Raw genomic sequence first — 20504 nt, forward strand, 5'->3', positions numbered from 1 at the left:
TACAGTTCAATGATGATTTAATAATCCCTTTTGATAAGTGTGGGCTGAAATCAAAACTACCTCCAGTGTGAGTGTATGTGTGTGTGTGTGTGTGTGCATGCATGTACTGTGAGTCAGAAGTTGTACAAGCCACACACACACACACACACACACACACACACACACACACACACACACACACACACACACACACACACACACACACACACACACACACACACACACACACACACACACACACACACACACACACCTTTAGGAAAGTCCTTGACTATATGACTTCAATACTTTCCACCAGACAGCAGCAGTAGATCCACATCTAATGGTATTCAGGTGTTGATAGTCTGGGTACGTCCAGGCCACACCCATGTCACTGTAATCCGATACAGTCATTCACAAATCCTGCTCAAACACACACTGTGCCTGACCGTCAGCTATAATGCAGGTGCCTCACTGTACATAGCATGGTCTGATTTGGCTTTCGCACCCACATGAAAACCATCTGGTCAATGACATGTCTTTTACTACCGTAATAACAAATTTTTTTTTTCAATTCTGAATGCAAAATTTGTGAACACATTATGGTGGCCTTTTAGTGCTGAAAGCCACCATACAGAGTAGGTCTCTTCATTTGGTCAGGAGCAGCTATAATGCTGTCTTCATGACCAATACAATTATTAAATTATTAAAACAAAGATTAAAACCAAATCTATAAATAAAAAGGCATCCACTAAAGGCCTGCCCCCAGCTTTGACACATGAGCAGATTTGAGGATACGAAAATAAAACATAAATAGACACAGTTCACCGCATCAGATTATCACACAGTAATCATCAGTTTTCCACGACCAACACTTGGTGGACTTGTGATCAAACAACATGGAGTCAGTGTGTCACGAGAAGAAACTGATCAGAAGACCATACATGCCTAGAGGCAATGAATGAAGAGCTCATTTCTCAAAAATTTAACCAATTCCATGTGAGAAATAGGCAACTGGATGAAGAATTACAGATGGATGATGGATGATGGTGGATAACTTGATAAACTAGAAAATGCATTTCCTGCAGCAAATGCGGTGAATGCTGTAGTGCAAAGTGAGGTTGAAAATATGTTTTAATAAAGACACAGTTTAAGACGTAAATAAATGTTAAATGGCTTAAATCAAGTGAAGGGTTTTGAACAAAAGTTCAAAAGTCTGAATGGAGTAAACAATGTAAACATGCACACCATTTGAAAAAATGTAAACCGTTGGAAACAAATAAAGTGACAGCTGAATGAAAAGCGCAAAGCATTACTAAAAATGCAGGAAGGTAAAATTAGTTGAACTGAAGAATCTGAAAGGTCAAAATGTATTGCCCTGCACTGCTGAAAAATCTGAAAGGTGAAATCGAAAACTCACTGACGCTGAATTGCATTACCTGAAGAAGCAAAGTGCTGAACTACATTGTTACAAAAGCTGTAAAAAACTGTAATACTGTCAAAGCTGGAAGATAGTAGTAGTAGTAGTAGTAGTAGTAATAATGGTAGTAGTAGCTGAAATAGTAGTAGTAGTAGCTGAAGTAGTAGTAGTAGTAGCTGTAGTAGTAGTCGCTGTAGTAGTAGCAGTAGTAGTGGTAGTAGTAGTAGCTGAAGTAATAGTGGTACTAGCTGCACAAACGATATGCCATATGAAAGGTATGGTATTGATTGCTGTTTGTAGAAAGAATTATAATAATCCCGCCAGTTTTTTTTTAAACCAGCCAAAATTGTATGTACTCGCCTAATGCTAATTTTTCCAACCTAACGTGATTAAAAGTAGTCCAATTGGGTGGGAAAATCGCCCAATCTGGCAACACTGCCTGAACGTCGTAAAAAGTACTCCAATTGAGCGGGAAAAACTGCCCAATCTGGCAACACTGCCAGCATGTCCTTGCGCTCTAACCTCAGCGTAAATCAATGAGACCAACTGAAAACAATGCCGATATGGAACTTAAACTGTGATTTTGAAAAAAGTATAAAAGGTAATCGAAATTCTGTTTCCAGATTATAGAAGATACAAGTGTGTTGATTTGTTAAACCTTTGAACGAAGGTTAACGATAACATATTAGTAGTAAGTGTCTGAGAATGGACAGACGGCTCCTCAGGGTGTAGTTTTTTGTCAAGTAATTTTAAAGTTGCATTCAAAAGGTGGGCTAAGATAATACACTCAGCTGAACATTGCATTTTTTATGTTCACTTATCTGTTCTAAAAATTTCTGAGTTCTGAGTCACTTTGGCACTTCCGCATATATAATATATAGACATGCTCTGATTGATCGGACGGCGATCGTGATCGGCCGATATTGGCTAAAGACAGCGTGATCGGAGAACCCCAATAGCGCAGATTCAAAAAGCCAATCACTTGATGTAAATTACTCATGCAACTTAAAAAAAAAAAAGAAATTTAAATCTGAACTTGCCAGTGGCAGCATGAGTTCTCCCATCTAAAACATTGTGCTACACTGCCAGGATTTCACAGGGTCATTGTAATGATGGCAAACGAGGCAGTTTAACGTTAAGTTTCGTTTAAGGAGCACTTGCATAGCTCAGTAAATGTGCAGGCACATTTCAGTACCGTAAAGACAGCAGTACGCGTGTAGGCACATTTCAGTATCGTATATGACACATTCTGCTTTGAGGCTTTGATGAACGCATTGAACGACATGTTTCAGTCACGGGGGTCCAAAGAGAAAAAATAAATAGTCTATTGGAACAGAAACTGGTGCTTGCCTGCTATCCAGATTATATATTAAATATATGGAATCTTCCATATATTTAATATATAATACATATATAATAGATTCCCATTCCCCTGCCATTCTGTGATCAGCAATGATCGGCAATTGGCAGATCATGATTTTGGTGATCGTTAATCAGTGATCTGGCCCAAAAATGCTGATCGGAGCATCTCTAATACTATATATATATATATATATATATAACCATTAACTTTGACGGAAAGTCTTCCTTAAGATAAGGTTTCTGATTCTGCTTTAGCTTCAGACACCATCAAGCGGGGTCTCTGGTCATAATCAGTCGCAAGTCTGTCCCTGACCAATCAGCATTCATTAGCAGAATGCTAGCGTGTACGGCCAACAATGGCCCAAACTGTAAGAAATCGAAACAACATAAGTACTTTTGAACTATAATCTATATTGAACTATATCAAATCTGTGATAACGACAAGCAGGTGAAAGATACATTTAGCCGTCTAGCCCCATAGACATTCAATCCCATTCAATCTGCTCTCAGGCGATCACCCCCAGTGCAATTATAACGGAATTGCAACCAAGTTCGATACAATGGGGCTCAATAGAGAGTGCCAAGGCTCTCCGTAGACGGGCTCTGGTGCAATTTACAGTTGAGCTTGGTTTGGCAATAGCCAGGCTACTTTGCATACTCATTGAGCCAAGGTAGGGAGTTCAGTTCTACTGCCTTCAAGAAAACTCAGAACTCGGAAAAACCAGCTTGACTTAAAATGTATTGAACAGTTGTCAACTTGGAATAAAAGGATTTAAATTGTGGTATTAATCAGTGTAACCCCTCCAGCCCTACATGTCACCTCATATATACAGGTGCATCTCAGTGAATTAGAATATTGTGGAAAATGTACTTCATTTCAATAAATGTGAAACTCATTATATACTGTAAATCCTCAAATTATGGCCGGGATTCTATTTATAGCCGGGCCTCGAATAATAGCTGGGGCGTAGTCGATACAGAGAAATAAAGGCCAGCCTTACAAACAAGCTGGGGTAATAATTGCATACCAATAGCATTATCAGTCCATGAGCACTAGGGGGAGACAGAAAGAAAGGAGACATGACACTTGAGCAGTAGGCTAGCCCACACTATGGCACCCAGGCGTAAATTTGATATTAAATTCAAAGAAAAGGTGTTGAAATATGCATTCGGGAGAGAAAGGGGCAAAGCACTTTGATATTGACCCAAGACAAATTAGATATTGGTAGAAGCAAAAGAATGAACTGATGTTAGCCAACAAGACAAGAGCCCAACTAGCAGGTGGAGGTAGGAAGAAAGTAAGCCTGGAGCTGGAAACAAGTCTTGCAGAATGGATTTTTTCAGTACGAGATAAGCATCACAGAGTGTCAAGAAAAATGTTTAAAAGCAATTGAAAATATTCTCCTCTGTGAGTGATGATGGAGGCAAGAATTTCGTAGCTAGCAGGGGCTGGTTACAGAGATTTCTTGAGCGCAATGGGTTATCAGTGAGATGTCGCACAAAAAGACCCCGACCAGCTCATAGAGAAACTGGCTTCCTTTTTTGACTACGTTGGCAAAGTTGTCACTTCTAAAAACATTGCAGATAGAGACATCATTGCCATGGACGAGACTGCAGTTTGGTTTGACATGGTGTCACCCACAACCGTGGACAGATGGGGTGCAAAGAGCGAGGCTTTAAAAACTATAGGGCATGAAAAGAGCCATCTCACTGTGAACCTGACAGCCAAGGCGGACGGGACTAAACTTAAGCTATACATCGTTTTCAAAGGGGCTGTGAGTGAGGTGGCACAGAAGCAACAACAGGCAACTAGCGCTGTGATTGCAACTGTGAATGGCTGGATGAATGACATTGACTGCACACTGGCTACAGTCTGTTGGTGGAAAATTCAACTTCACCCCGCGGCAATTTTTTACAATTTTCAAGCTTCAGTAAACAAACTCAACACAGAACCCCGTTCTCCTGGAGTCATTTCAAGTTTAATGTTTAGCTGACTGAATAGCTGGATGTTCATCCAGCGAGAACAGTACAATCCTTCATGCTATACTTGATTGTTTGTTTGGATCTTGGAGAAAGAACATTTGTAATGGTAATCCAATAATCAGTAAACGAACGGTTGTTGAAATTCTGTACTGTTTTAACAATGCCTGGAAATAACTGCTGCGTTAAAAACTGCTTCAATGTGGGTTACAGTTTGTCAGGTTCCCTAAATGGACAACGCAGTTGTCCCACACTACAAGATTTTTTAATCTTATGTGATTTTTGAGTCGGATGTACACCACACACATAAAGAGAATCTCAGCCCATTTCTTGCTCTCCGATCGTAAATACAAATACATGAGATTCGAACACAAGACGGAACACCACACACGGACAATCTTGTCCGATAATTGCCCGCTGCAGGGCCGTGGAGGTAGAACTAGAGCAACTCGCGTCAACAGAGAAGATGGATCAGCGTCTTTTGACAGCAGTGGTTTCCGCGGTGCTTATGCTTACATAATATCAGAGAATATCCGCATCAGTTCGGCCGCGGCGCAATTAATGAATAAAGATCATAAACAGAATGGCTGTGCAAGTGTTGTGAGACACGGCTGCGAACCGGCAACTTAAAACAAAGTAGTGCCGGTTTGGTTCCGTGCCGTGCCGCTGCCGTATCCAGTGGAATAGCCTACATTGACTATAATGGTTTCTAATGTCTTCTTGTGTTCTCTGCATTTTCACTAGGACCCTTTTCCTTCGCCTTATTCTTCTCCATTTATTTCTATCTCGTAATGTCTCCTGCGTCTCTATGTTGCGTATTTCCTCATGTCTCTATGCTGCTCTGACAACGTTGCCCCTGGCAACCGATAGCCGTGGATGTCATCATGGCGGACGGGCTCAAACCCCTCCCCTCCCCTTCCAAAAAATCACGTGACTCCTCATTCTCAATAGCACGACTGCGGTCCACTCCAAAAAAAAAAAAAACGGTTAACCGTGTACACAAAAAAAAAGGGGTCGTGTAACCGTTTACAATTTTTTGTAACCGTTCACACCCCTAGTTGAGTTACATATGAAATGATCGGAATGAGAGAGCATTACATCCACCTTATGCAAGTGCTTGATCCATTATAAATTCTTGCCTGTGTTATTTTCCAGCACCACATAGGGGGACATTCTGGGCCCATTTCACAAAGATAAGCCCTACTTTGCATTCCTGGGGAGAGCGAGCGGTAGGAAGGAAATCATGTGTACAATAACTAAAACAATAACTGTGTCCCCTTCCTTGGTGTTAATGGACTGCTAAAATGTATGACTGCCTACAGAGTAAACTACATCATGGGATATAAACTACACCTGGACCCCAAGAACAGTTGCATACAAGCAAAGTGCGCATTTGACTAGCAAAGCAAATCTAAATTTAAAATAATTTGAATATAATAAAATAGTAAAAAGGAGAATGGGAACATTCTCAAGATGCAGAGACCGGATCAGACCGGATTCTAGATTGTGATTCAGATTACTGCCACACTAACACTATATTTCCTGATAGAGCATGTTAAAGGCCCCGCTAGCAATACTAGTTTGTTCAAATTAGTGTTAAATAGCTGATATAAGCCGTTTTCAGACATGTCCCCTGCATTTTCTCTGCATTTGTATATCAGGAGATTCTACCCTGAGGGTGATTCACACTTCATGCTTTATATGCGGACATCGATGTCGTGCGGACATCGATGTCGTTCAGACATCAGAAGAATCTCCGGGTGGGTTAGGGGGGTGGGCTTGCAAGGGGCAGGATATGCCGTAGAGGTGCTGTGCTGTCACTCTAGTTTGTTTTGGTTTGACCACAGCCAGCATGGAGGCAGAACGGGTAGAACTCTTCGCAATCATCTTAAATGTTGCTGCAACGATACCACATATATTCTGTCGCATCCACAACATCCAAGGCATCGATGAAAGCCCTCATCGCCAGAAGCTGAGGGAGACCGCTCTACGATGTCACACGTTCCAGACGTTTTTAATTTTTTACGATTTTCGACGATTTTTAGCCTCTGGCTGCCATGTTGTTTTGGCAATCAACTTCATATTAACTGAGCATATGAACTTGAAACTTTGGGCCCCAACAGCCACTGTGTCGGTCCCGCTCAAAGCAAACATTGCGTCTATGAACTGTGGCGATTTCAGTGACATTCCACGGCGTGAAATTCCATTGAAAGTGGCCAACTTTGACGTCACACCACGGACACGCCCTTCAACGTACAGTCACAAATAGCACAGCGTTCATTCAGCAACATTATTCAAGTTTACTGTCCAATTTTGAAGCAGATCCGATAAATTCCCTAGGAGGAGTTCATTCAAATACAAGGCGAAAAAGTGAAAATGGCCGCCAAGAGTGAAAATGAAAAAAGAAAAAAGCAGACTTCCTGTGGGTTTTGGGGCATGGGTCCAAGAGGCTTTTCTGTAGGTCTTGGCATATAACGTAAAACGTTAGTTTAACGTTATATGTCTAGCATTAATGTCATTGAACTTTGACAATAAAGTTACATATTTAAAATGGTCCGAACCTTACTTTTATATTAAAAAAATGTTTTTACATAGTTTTGTCATTAAATATGTATTCACTGCAGCTGCCGCTTCCGCTCTCTCCGTGCCATTTCTGAAAAAAAATCCAACGCGCAATGAATCTTGGGATACGTTGGGCCGTGAAGGATCCACCCGGTGGGTCCTTCAAATCTGGGAAACGAAGGCTGCATGTCTCGGCCGCATTTGAAGGAGCCTTCGAAATGGGACAGCACTTGACGCGCCGCTGTGACGTAAGCGGTCTTCAAATGCGTCCTTCGAAGGATGCAGCCCCTGAATTGGGACACGGCCCGGAACTCATTTCCAAGTGAGCCAGTGTGTTATTTATCATTGGAGACCATTTTCATCACTTTTCATTCAGTCCTTCTAGTTGTAGAAATCGCTGGTGCTAGGCTAGCGCAAGTCGAGGGGAACTGCTAGCCTGCCAATAAAAACAGTTTTACCCACTCCAAAGTACACCCGATGCAAACCAATTATAATGACTATCGATGTTAATGTCTGTGTTGATAGAATAATATTAGAAATAAAACTATCCTTGTATCGCAATGATCACATTACATTTTGGGGGACTACTTTCTCAGCAGTGGCGGAATTTCACTTTGCTCCGGTGTAGCAACCAATTCACTACAGCAGAAGGTAAACAGAGAAGCGCACTCCAGGTAATATCAGTCCGCCAATGCAATGCGATGCAAGAGTAAGTTTATTTCTAACACTATTCTATCAACACAGACATTTACATCGATGGTCGGGTATTATAATTGGTTTGCCTCGGGAGTGGGTAAAACTGTTTTTATTGGCAGGCAAGCAGTTCCCCTCGAGTTGCGCTAGCCTAGCACCAGCGATTTCTGCAACTAGAAGGACTGAATTAAAAGTATTGAAAACAATCTCTAATGATAAATAACATACTGGCTGACTTGGAAATGAGACCCAAAATCCTGAACTATCCCTTTAATAGGACCTTGTGACTGTAAACAGCTTCCAGAAACATTGGCAAATGAAAAGAACCAAATACTAACAACAATGTTGTTTTGGTATTAACTATTACAAACACAAATTTTAACCCAGAAGTTCTGTTTTTCTGTATCAACACCAGACAGCTAAGAAATGCAACTCTCCAGCAGGCTTTGAGAGAACAGACGCTTAAATATTTGATGAGTTTGTCTCCTGGGATAACGGCTGCCTCTCACTACATCAAACTGGCCTTCAGATCAACATTATGCCTTCCTTTCAGTCAACCATGTCACCCCCATCATCCTTATTTTGGTTCATATTCACCTCCCATTCCTCCTTCTCACCCAAATCCTATTGTTCTCTATTTTCCTCTCTTGCCCTCTTCTCTCACTCGCGATTACTGATCTCCTTCACCCTTCTGTTGACGCCTGACCTCCTCCATCTCCTCACCCTCCTCGCCTCCACCTCCACCTCCTCACACTACAGTAGGGTTCATCCACATCAATACTTCTGCTCCAGTTCCCAGCCTAGTGAGGTGAGATGACCTACAATAAGGTCTGCTTTTGTCACTCTGGTAGAGGGGCAGAGACTAGTAAACATGGATAGTCCTTCATCTTGAATGCATTTCCATTACCATTCTTGGATATTTAGTACAATAGAGTAATAATGTGCGAATTTAGGTCAAGGAGCAAAGGAAGTTAAACCATTAAAGCACCAACTTCTAATAAACATGGGCCAGTTTGGTTTCAGCTTGACTAGTTCATAATGTGGATGGATGAATGAATTGTGATTGAAATAAACATTGAATATGTGTGAGGGGTCAGAAGAATAGATATCTGCCTGATGGCTAAGATGGATGTGGTCCGACCAATCCTCAGATCCAGAAGTCCAGGCTTCAAAATGTGAACTTGAGCATTGTCTGATTATCATTTTGACTACCGGTATGTGCGATTTCTGATTCAGTTCCAGGGGCACGATTTAAATTGACTTGGCTTCAAGGTGAGCGAAGATGGAGGCCAAGTCTGAACTTGCCAGACCAGCACAAGCCACCACAAGATTTCTGTTGTGGTCCGCCAACCGCATGAAACAGGTGGTGAGGAACATAATGTGTGTCCTAAATCATGTGTCCTATATAATTTTTTTTTTTTTTTTACCATATTAGCTTTATTCAGAAAGATTATTAGGGGTGTAGCTTGATATTGGAAAAACGTTTTGTATTTTTACTGTGATCCAAGCAAGGGTCAAAACAATCAAATAGGAGCATCAAGGGGAAATACCCTAAACTGATTTTTTTGGTCACAAACTTTTGGTTTGAGCAAACTGTCAGACATCTACTGATCAATTAAATGCGCATGGAAAAAAAAAAGCATATAGATTTGCAGCATTACCGCCGAAATACACACCCTCCCATACAAGTATCCATTGAATAATATAAACAAATACAATCCCCATGTATTTATTTAAAAAAAGTAGTAGTTTAAAATAACTAATATAAATTGTGTCTCATTCAATTTCAGTTTTCGGAGAACCAGATTGTCATGGGGCCAGAACACAGACGGACCAGCGGGGGTCTGGTGGGGCCAGAACACAGACGGACCAGTGGGGGCTGGTGGTTTGGGGGTACTAGCAGCAGATAGTACTAGACCATACATCCCAACTAGCTGTTCGTTTGACCATTCTAACACAATAACAAAGTGAAGGAGATAAAGAAGGTAAAAGCGAGTACAGCGTCTAGGCTGATTACACTCACAGCTGAAAAGTTTGATCCCCAAAAGTTTGATCCCCAAATGGAGGCATCCTAAGTCTCTGAAATCACCATATGGCACTCTGGATTCAGATCTCATAAAACCTGCATTAAAGAAGCTCCACAGTACTGGGCATCAGGAGAAAGATTTGTGTTTCTAAACCTCCCAATCCCCGTGTTAAGTGACTCAACTGTAACCTGATCCAGCACTCAGTCGATCGGTTGACCCGCTGGTTGCTGCTAGCACTCCCTGTCAGGATCACATTCACTGGGAAATCAAAAATAACAGTGACAAGCTAAAGATACTCCATATAGTATGACTGTGTGCAGCGGGGGTAAAAATCAAAGACAGCCCAACAACATAGGACGTCTCTGTGTAGGTGAGATGGGGACGTCATCACACGGGGAAGGTAGTCAGTTGTTTAGCTTTGAGGTGACACATGCGAGACATTCAGCAAGACACCAACAACATCCACTGGGAATCTGATCCTAACCTGTATGATATAATAATATAAAAGTATAATAAAGAATATTATAAAAGCATATTGTTTTTTGTCTCATATTGGTTTCAATTAGGCTATTGTATAAAGCTTATGGTATATTTCCCATCTAAAACATTTTAGAGGGGTGATATCATGCTTTTTCGACTCTTCCCTTTGGTTTAGACTGTTACATGACGTATGTATCAGTGGAGGCTTCTCCAGTGAGGAGAGGGAGGAATATTCTCCTTAACATTGTTGAGAATAAAAAATGTAGATTGCCCAGACTACTATAATGAATTAATGTCCTAAAATATGACTAATTTAATGCCTTTGTATATGTAATGTTCATTTCTCTGGTTAAAGGGACATTAGCACCCCCTATCGCCTATTGAATATTACTTCGGGGAGGACATTCCTCCCTCAGCCTCCATTGACTCCCATTCATTTCTCGGGAACTACTGGCGGCCAGTGAATAACATGGGGTTCAATGTGAGAGAGGAGGAAAGTCCTCCTCTGAGTGGGTGGGACTAGCTAAGGGATCTGAATCGCGTCAACGTCTATTGATGAATAGGCTGTAGCCCTGGCTGCGCTATGAACCAATAAGAAGAAGTCTTGGCTGCGCTATGAACCAATAAGCAGGAGCCCTGGCTGCGCTATGAACCAATAAGCAGGAGCCCTGGCTGCACTATGAACCAATAAGCAGGAGCTCTGGCTGTGCTATGAACCAATAAGCAGGAGCCCTGGCTGCGCTATGAACCAATAAGCAGGAGCCCTGGCTGTGGAGCAGCTCGGAGGGAGGGTTTATTCCCTCAAGTCTCTAGGCTACAAGAACCAGCGAACCCGCTCAGTCGTATGTCTTGTTTCCACCGAGCGGTGTGCTACTGTTCATTGCGGTACAGTGCGGCTCTGCTTATATTGGCGTTTCCACCGAGCGTTGTGGTTCGGTGTGGCTCGGTTCGCTTATATTGGTGTTTCCACCGCCAATAGTTGGGCAAGGTCCCGAAATAAACGCGCTTAGCCTACCTATTTTTCGACACTCCTCCGTTGGGTTACCAAGCCGTCTGACGCACTCTGTTATTCTGAAATCACTTTAAATATATCCCCTTTGGTATGACCAGGTCACTGATATCTTTGCAACACAAACAGCGAGGAGGATTGACTTGATCTATAAACGAACACCATGACCAACATTCTGAAACATCCATTAACATCCCCAAACAATGTTAGGCTTACAGCCCATGTAAATAGTTGTGAAATTATGTTCTTGTTGTTCTTTTAATTGTTTGTTACTCTGATCGCGTTTGATATTGTGGAAAGGATGTTAGTGAATGATTCAGAGCATGCTGCATTTTAAATGGCATCACTTTTGGTCTTCATTTTTCTTAAAACAATTATAGCTGAAAATAAACATTGCCAAATTACAACCAATAGCTTCAGTCATTGAGGGCAAAAATAGGCCCAATGATAGACCCAGATTTTTTAATTTAGTTTTACAAATCAAGAGTAGGCCTGATTTGACTAATTGGCTTTGCATCCTTTCCTTCTGCCCTTGTAGTCCAAGACATGCTGCCCACCAGCTTTCAAAGTACAATACTGCCACTGGTGGATTTGTATCAATTTTAGACATAATTATCCCTCCCTTATATTTTGCAGTTCACCAAAACACCCTGAAACAACTTGAGTCTCACATACTTATGCCACCATACGTGCAGGCCAATCGAAATCCGAATCAGGGGGAGTATTTGTGCCCATCGAGAACGCCCCTCAATAAGTGTGTGAAACAGCTTGTTTGCACTCAAACTTTACTTCCGTAATACTGTGATGTCAGACTGTGCCTCCCGGCTACCCGCAATGTTGACAACTTCTCGGGGGTATGAATTTGCAGACAAGGTTTGACCAATCGCAATATGTCAGAACCCTCTTTGTGAGGACAGCCGACTTCTGCTGTCGAGGGTCAAAGGGCAACCAGTAATACACCCGTTCCACATTGCACATACACAATATTCTTCTTAAACATGCACACACATAAACGTTTCTGGCTTGGAAAACCGGGATTAAACATCAGCATTCAAGTCTTGCATTGAACAAACATACATGTCCTGCTTATCTATTTGTGTGATCTCTTGTTCTTTGGCCTGTTCAACTGATCAACTGCTCTCTACGCCCTCCTCCCAGGGGTTGAACTTGTGAGTGTCTTGATGTTGGCGAGAATATTACAAGAACATACTGCGGTGGAGTTCAACTAGGGGTGTACGGTATAAACGGTATAGAAAGTAGGAATGGACGGTATGGATTTTGACCGTGATTGACCGTACAACTACTAGGTAACTACTACAACTACTGTGTAACATCTAGAATTACTAGGTAACTACTCCAACTACTAGGTAACTACTACAACTACTGTGTAACTATTACAATTACTAGGCAACTACTAGGTAACTACTACAACTACTGTGTAACTATTACAATTACTAGGCAACTACTAGGTAACTACTACAACTACTGTGTAACTACTACAACTACTAGGTAACTACTACAACTACTGTGTAACTACTACAATTACTAGGCAACTACTACAACTACTAGGTAAGTACAGCAGCCTGTCAAAATCTCCAGGGACAGCAGCAGCCTGTCAAACCCTCCCTCGAGAGGGCGAGCTTCAAAACTGTGGCCTTTCTGCCAACTCCCTCACACGCAAGCACACGCACACACCCACACACACACAGCAGAGCAGGGCCTGCCTCAGCTGCTCTGATATATATGTACCCCCCTCCCCTCCACAGCCTGCTAAACATCAGGCTTTATGGGTAACATGGTTCTGACTCCTCAACCATATTTTCAACATGCTTTTTAACTATAATGTCTATGCCTACTTTACATAAGAAAATAAAAGTGTGCGACCCCCACTCCAAACCCCACACACCCTCACCCTGGGGAAAGATGACACATCAAAACACAACTGTCATTCATGAACCAACAGACACACCCTCCTCCACACACTCCAGCAGCACTGAACACATATTCTGTTTACACATTGTCATCGTTGGCTACTGCCTGACCAGTCCTCCAGGATACAGGCTGTTCCATTTAGACGCCCAGTCTCAAACCTTGCTTTCTCATTTGAATGTAAATGGCAATAAAATAACACAATGACAAGCCAAGAGAGAAGAGAGAAGTGTGTGAATAAAAACGTGCAACAAAAATGTATTCATTCATGTATGTGCCTTGTCCTTTCAACCACCTTAATATTTAGCGTTTAGTGCAAAACATACAGTTTGATAGGAATCTAGGAGGCTACATAAAAAGGGAATGAGGACCTTTTTTTTTCACAAACTAAGGATCTTATGAAGGAAGAGCTCACAAGACAGACCCAGTCTGTGTTGAAAAGGATATGCTATTTCAGATAATATTATCTGATCATTTCACCACGTAATGAGTGTTTTGCATGGCCTAGTATTATAAAAGGCCTAAACATTGAATAACAGGTTTGCCTTATCTAATGATTTGTCCTAACCTCCTGATGAGGGGCTCAGCAGGCCACGGGCTAGAAAGAGAGAGCAGGACTAAGAGAAAGACAGATGGGGGAGAGCAAGAGAGAGAAAAATGGGGAGCGCAAGAGAGAGAAAGATGGGGAGAGCCAGAGAGAGAAAGATGGGGAGAGCCAGAGAGAGAAAGATGGGGAGAGCAAGAGAGAGAAAGATGGGGAGAGCAAGAGAGAGAAAGATGGGGAGAGCAAGAGAGAGAAAGATGGGGAGAGCAAGAGAGAGAAAGATGTGGAGAGACAGAGAGAGAAAGATGGGGAGAGCAAGAGTGAGAAAGAGCAAGAGAGAGGGAGAAGGAGAGAGAATGGAAGAGAGTGCGAGAGAAATAGAGAAAGAGAGAGTGAGATAGAGTTCAAGACCAAGACTGAATGATGTTTTAATCGTAAAGTACCTATGAGCTTTAAACTAATACAGTACTACTGTAAGACAAGTCTTTCTTTGGCTTTGAATTAACTAGGAGTAGGGGGTTGGCACCACTCTCTAAAGGCCCTCCATTATTTAGGGGAGGTAGCTTACTCCTCCAAAGCCTCATACAGCCCCCTGCAGCTCGGAGCGACCAGCACAAAATCCCTGTTGTACTGGGTGGGCCTGGGGCCAGAGTGTATGCTTGTTTGTTAAATGAAGAGGGAGGAGGGCAATGATTAAAGACCACTATGATGCATGAGTGTGTGTGCATGTGCATGTGTGTGCATGTGTGTTCCATACCCTCTCCAGTAAACAGGCATGCCCTTCACACATCACACACAAAGCAGCTCTTTCTGGCTGTGGCCTCCTTCTCTGCCACACTCTCCCACCACACGTACACACCCGACACCCCTGCAACGCTCTTACCCCAAGTAAACACTTCATCTCCATACAGATATGGTCCACTATTTTACCAAGACCTCATCCTCAGTATAGACTGTGTGTTGTTATAACAAGTCAGAGAGGAGGTAGATAAAAAGAAACATAGAAAATAGAGGGGAGACAAAGACAGTGACAGATGACAGTCTAAAGAGGGTCTGAATAAAGGCTCAACATGATAAAATAGGGAGATGGAGATTCAGCTAGAAAGAGTCAGAAAACGGCAACACATAAACAGTAAAATAAACAAAAAAGAGAATACAGGAAATTAATCGTTTAAGTATAAAAACAAGCAATGACATCATGGCCCCACCAAGCTAGAAGCGTCTACAGAAGAGAGACAAATGCTTGAATAACCATCAGCAGCATTAGCCTTATCTTGTGTACTGGAATTCCTCTCCGATCAGATAGGGAAGCTAAGCTAAGCAATGCTTTACTATGCTAAAATAAATTTAGCTCAGCTAGGCCAAGATAAAAATAAAAGCTAGCTAAATGATGCAAAGCTATAAAAGAATCGAGAAGAACCAAGCTAAGTAAGCTATTCACCAGACCACACACGCAGTGCGATGCTAGTAGGCCTCCTGAGGTATCTGACATCTGTCACACTCATAATATACAGTTATCTTTAGCGAGGAAGTGAGCTCTATAAACAGCATAAAGACAGGGTGAAACGACACATACAGTCGGAGACAGTGCAAGGGAGGAGGCCAGCATTGATCTGTCAGCATCAGGCTATCTCTAAAAGGAGTACATACCATATGATTTGTGGACATTTGTGTGACATAGACCACTGAAACATGAGTACAGGAAATTAGTTATGAAGACCATTTCCTATTCATGATTCTTTAAACAATGCAGTGGAAACTTCACCAAAACTGAATCCATAAAAAAGCCTGTGCAAGTGTCTTAATTACCGAGCATGATCAAGAGAACATAAGACATAGGCTCGCACAGCGCACCAACGCATATTCTAGCAGTATCTTATTCAGCTGTATCATAAACAGTTATCTCACAGGGCGGGTCGAATACACCAAGGTCCAGAGACATCTTGTCCTTTGGCCCATAAGACAACACTATTGTTTTAAACACACACACACACACACACACACACACACACACACACACACACACACACACACACACACACACACACACACACACACACACACACACACACACACACACACACACACACACACACACACACACACCACGTATGACAATACGTCATTTCACACCAAATCATAGTATTATAGTTCAAAACATTACAATGAATAAGATTGTGTTACATATTTAACACTTGATCAGTGTAGAGAGATAAAAATTCAGTGTAAATAAAATAGAGCATTTTGAAAAGAGAGAGGTGAAGCCATGCCCTCTTTCCTTTGTCAGGCACAAAGTCAAGATCATCTTTTAATCGATGACCTTGGACACTTGATAATGTCCAAAATTGTGATTCAATAGGTAAGCCTGCTTTATGAGTGACCAACTATGGATGGGTGAATTAGTGATACAGGGAGAGGCAGTCAAGTAAGAGGGAGGGAAAGATAGAGGAATATAAATGGATAAGAGGCTCTCCTTAAACAGATTAATCATTGGCCAGAGATCTTTGTGCTGTTATTGCATTAAACAGGTCGCCGTAGTCAAGAAGAGAGCTTAGCATTCATTCACTTACATTTCAACTGCAAAAAATATTGGTTAAGTTAAAGTTAGGCTGCATAACTAGTCAATGATATTTCTTGTTATGTTTGAGTGGTGTTGTACGGGTATGTTGATTAATGAGTGTTTCCATCCTTATCACCCAGAAGGCGAGGCTCAGATAGACTTTTTACATAAACCTCACCTGGAGAACAAAAAGAATGAAATAAAACTAATGAATAATATGTCAATATGTTTTTCATAATAAGCATGAGCATTTGGATAATTGTGTTATTCTAACATAGAGGAATACTATCATAACAAGTTGTTTAGCATATTAGCATCAGCAAGACAGCTTATCAGTGTCTGGTTGCCAGTGCATCGTTAGTGGGGAAACAGGGCATTAGGCTATATACTACGTAGACAAGCTGGAGTGACTCACAGGCATAACATCATTAGTCATACAGTCCGGGTACACCAGAGACTCTCAGTATTGGGCCAGCTACTGTCAAGCCTTTTCAAATAAAAGTGTGTCAGAAAGCAGACAGGCCGTTTCTATGAATATGATTGAGCAGCAGAATGCACCGAATTCTCTCTGAAAAACTCACTAGACTAACATAGTGACTGTAAAAATTATTACAAATAATGTAAAATGATTACAGCGATTCTTTACCACCGTCATTACCACCGTCTTAAAATGAGTATTACAACTGAAATAATTGTGTGCAAATGTTAATAAGAAGCTGTTTTATCTGCTTGGATAATAACATTTATTTATTCTGTCAATCTAAGGTAATTCCCTCAAAACTGCAACTAGTGATGTTAGGTAAGACAAGTTAGCTCTTTCCAGGGCTGACCATTTAACCAAGAGGTCAAGGGTCATACAACTTCACTTAATATGAACACACATTAATTTACTTATGTATGATGAAGCGTTAACCTATTATAATATATTGCCTATTATATAGTATTTGAATGTGAGTCTACCAGCTGCATTTGCTGACTGCCTGCCAACCCCTTTTATGCTAGTGCTTTATATTATACAGACATAATAATAGAGATCTCCCTCTCTCTGTCTGTTTGTCTACGTCTCGCTCATTGCATTGTCATCATCATGTCTGCAGGGAGAGGAAGGATGGAGGGACACTCCCATTGATCGTCCTGTTAGCCTCTGGGCTACGTATATGCTACTACAGGCCACAAGGCACAAGAATAGAGGCCAGATTAACCGGATTACCTTTCAGAATGATCTGTGATCTTACTGAGCGAGTGATCCTGAGGGAGGTACAGTAGCATGGGACAGAAGAAGAATATACCATTTCTAGGGAGATATTTTGCTACATATACTAATTATAAAACACACACACATGATGGATATAGCCATATAAAAACACTGGGATGAGATTCTGAGAAACTAAATTATTAAATTGAAAAAGCAAGCTGTGTTAATGGATACCCCACCCAGTCCTGGGGCCACACACACACACACACACACACACACACACACACACACACACACACACACACACACACACACACACACACACACACACACACACACACACACACACACACACACACACAGGTCCTGCTGTCAAGTGCTCGTGGGGTGCAGTATAAAGGCCGGAGGATATAACATACATATACATACATATACATATAACATTCCTAGGCTCACCACCACGGTGGTTTACAACCACTGGAGAACTGAACGCACAATGTTCCGAATGAGTTGCAAAAATGCAGCTACAGCTTGGAATGTTGTCCTTCCACAGTGGGGCAAACGTGGTCATTTTGTAAAGGAATCCAACAAGAAATGTAGTCCAGACTATCACACAGAGTAGGCCTATACGTTGACATAATGTCCCACTGATTTCTTAAATTAAGCAAGGGTAGCACAGGTACGTACAATCGTACCTTTCACAACACAGTTAAAAGTCCTATATTCACAAAACAACAGCTGTCCATACAGCTGTGTGTGTGTGTGTGTGTGTGTGTGTGTGTGTGTGTGTGTGTGTGTGTGTGTTTACCCTTGTGCGATAAGATGACCATTTCTCCGGTCGGAAGTTCAGGTGTGAAGGATGAACTTTCCTACTGCTGCGAATATATATTCAATGAAAACCTGAAAAGACGGAAAACAATTTAAAAACACAATATGAAGGTGAAAAGGCGGCGAAAATAAATTTTAAAAACTACACTATGAAGGTGAAAACACGGAACAATTAGTCAAGGGTGGAGAGCTAGGCTACTGGGATAGCAGCTCGGTACAGCCAACACCTGGAGGAGGTCTGTCGTTAGTCCTTAAATATACTCTTTATAGATATATTTATATATTTATATATGTATATATGTATATATGTATAGATATAATGCCAATTCGCAGCAGTCAAAACAGATCTCGTTCTCCACTTCCACCGCCGAGCTCTAAGCGGGTATCGGGGCCGGAGGTTGACGTGAGCATGGATGTCAACTTAAGCAAGGCTTGACAAGGCTGTTACCGCCGCTACGGTCCTCCTCTACCGCCGCTACGGTCCTCCTCTACCGCCGCTACGGTCCTCCTCTACCGCCGCTACGGTCCTCCTCTACCGCCACTACAGTCCTCCTCTACCGCCTCTACGGTCCTTCTCTCCAGTGAAACAAGGCTGTTACCGCCGCTGCGGTCCTCCTCTACCGCCACTACGGTCCTCCTCTACCGCCTCTACTGTCCTTTTCACCGGTTAAACAAGGCTGTTACCGCCGCTACGGTCCTCCTCCACCGCCTCTACGGTCCTTCTCCCCGGTTAAACGAGGCTTTATTACCGCTGCTACGGTCCTTCTCCCCGGTTAAACGAGGCTTTATTACCGCTGCTACGGTCCTCCGCTACGGTTCCTCCCGTTGCTGCTGCTGTACTGCGCTGAATCATTCAGCGCACGCGCACACGCACACGTACACGTACACACACACACACACACGCGCGCACACACAGTGCCTGAGCCCACAGCTGACTCTGACGTCACCAGCCTACTGTAAACAGAACTCTCTTTTCCTCTTGTGACCTCTGGAGGTCACGTAATTCAGTAGGCTAAACTCATTCAATTATTATTCATTAATTCATTAATGTAGTATGAGCTTGACGTGAAAGCATGACTAATGAATTACAAAAAAGAAACCCACATCATAAAAAAAATAAAATAAACTGCTTTACCATGCGTTGGGATGTAATTATTTTAGTCTATGCTTCATTTTGATGACATGTTTCAAGCTGTGACTAGTTATGAATGGGTTCTTCTTCACATAGTGGACAACACCATATAAGGGTTCATGAGTTTGTAGATAAGTTAAACAATACAAACATGGCCTCTTTGCCATCTCCGCCCAAGCCAACGGTTTACCTGGTAAATTAAAACCTGTTGGCGTGGCTTATTTACCATTCCGCCCACTTCCAATATAAACTGAATTATTACCTATGTTAGAGAGATCAAAGTGAAAGTCAAAGTGAACTTTATTGTCAGACCGACCGTGCAACAAGTTACATAGAGGACCGAAATTACGTTTCCCCATCCTCCAAATGTGCTATTAAAATATTAGCACATATTTTTTGCTATGTTAATATTTAGATGCTTCATGAACCACCTGCAGAACAAAAGCTTGTTTAACTTGTGTCTCTAAATAAACCATGTGTTGAACATTTCAACACATCCAACACCACTCTCCAAGTCATACCGAGCCCAAAACAACGATAACACAAAGGATCAAATTTGTTTTTCATGCGTAGCTTTTACGCAGGGCCGTATTTATAATATATATTGGGGGGGAGACATCCCCCTCACTATTCCAATATGCACACGCAAAAACACACACACACACACACACACACACGTAGGGCTCTCAAGTTTTGAACTAAATTCAGAGAGAGATTTTGTCGGCAGGGGGGAGGGGGGGGGGGTATAGTTACATGTGACTGCATACAATATTTATGTATTGCTGAGCAACTTGGAGGTGCAGA

At 42.0% G+C, this 20504-nt stretch overlaps 1 protein-coding gene across 3 annotated transcripts in view; it reads right to left on the minus strand.

Moving 5' to 3' along the window:
- LOC311366587 (serine-rich coiled-coil domain-containing protein 2-like) overlaps positions 1 to 19384 on the minus strand; it is a 62426-nt gene extending 43042 nt beyond the window's left edge. For all 3 annotated transcript variants that reach the window (XM_084485370.1, XM_084485369.1, XM_084485368.1), the window contains exons 1-2: positions 19318 to 19384; positions 18549 to 18640 (exon numbers count right to left, since the gene is read on the minus strand). The gene's annotated coding sequence lies outside the window, so the exon portion shown is untranslated. The remainder of the gene's footprint in view (positions 1 to 18548; positions 18641 to 19317) is intronic.
- Between the last annotated feature and the right edge of the window lie 1120 nt (positions 19385 to 20504).

Source organism: Micromesistius poutassou, assembly GCF_964030765.1.
Source record: "Micromesistius poutassou genome assembly, chromosome: 21".
Classification (NCBI taxonomy): Eukaryota; Metazoa; Chordata; class Actinopteri; order Gadiformes; family Gadidae; genus Micromesistius; species Micromesistius poutassou.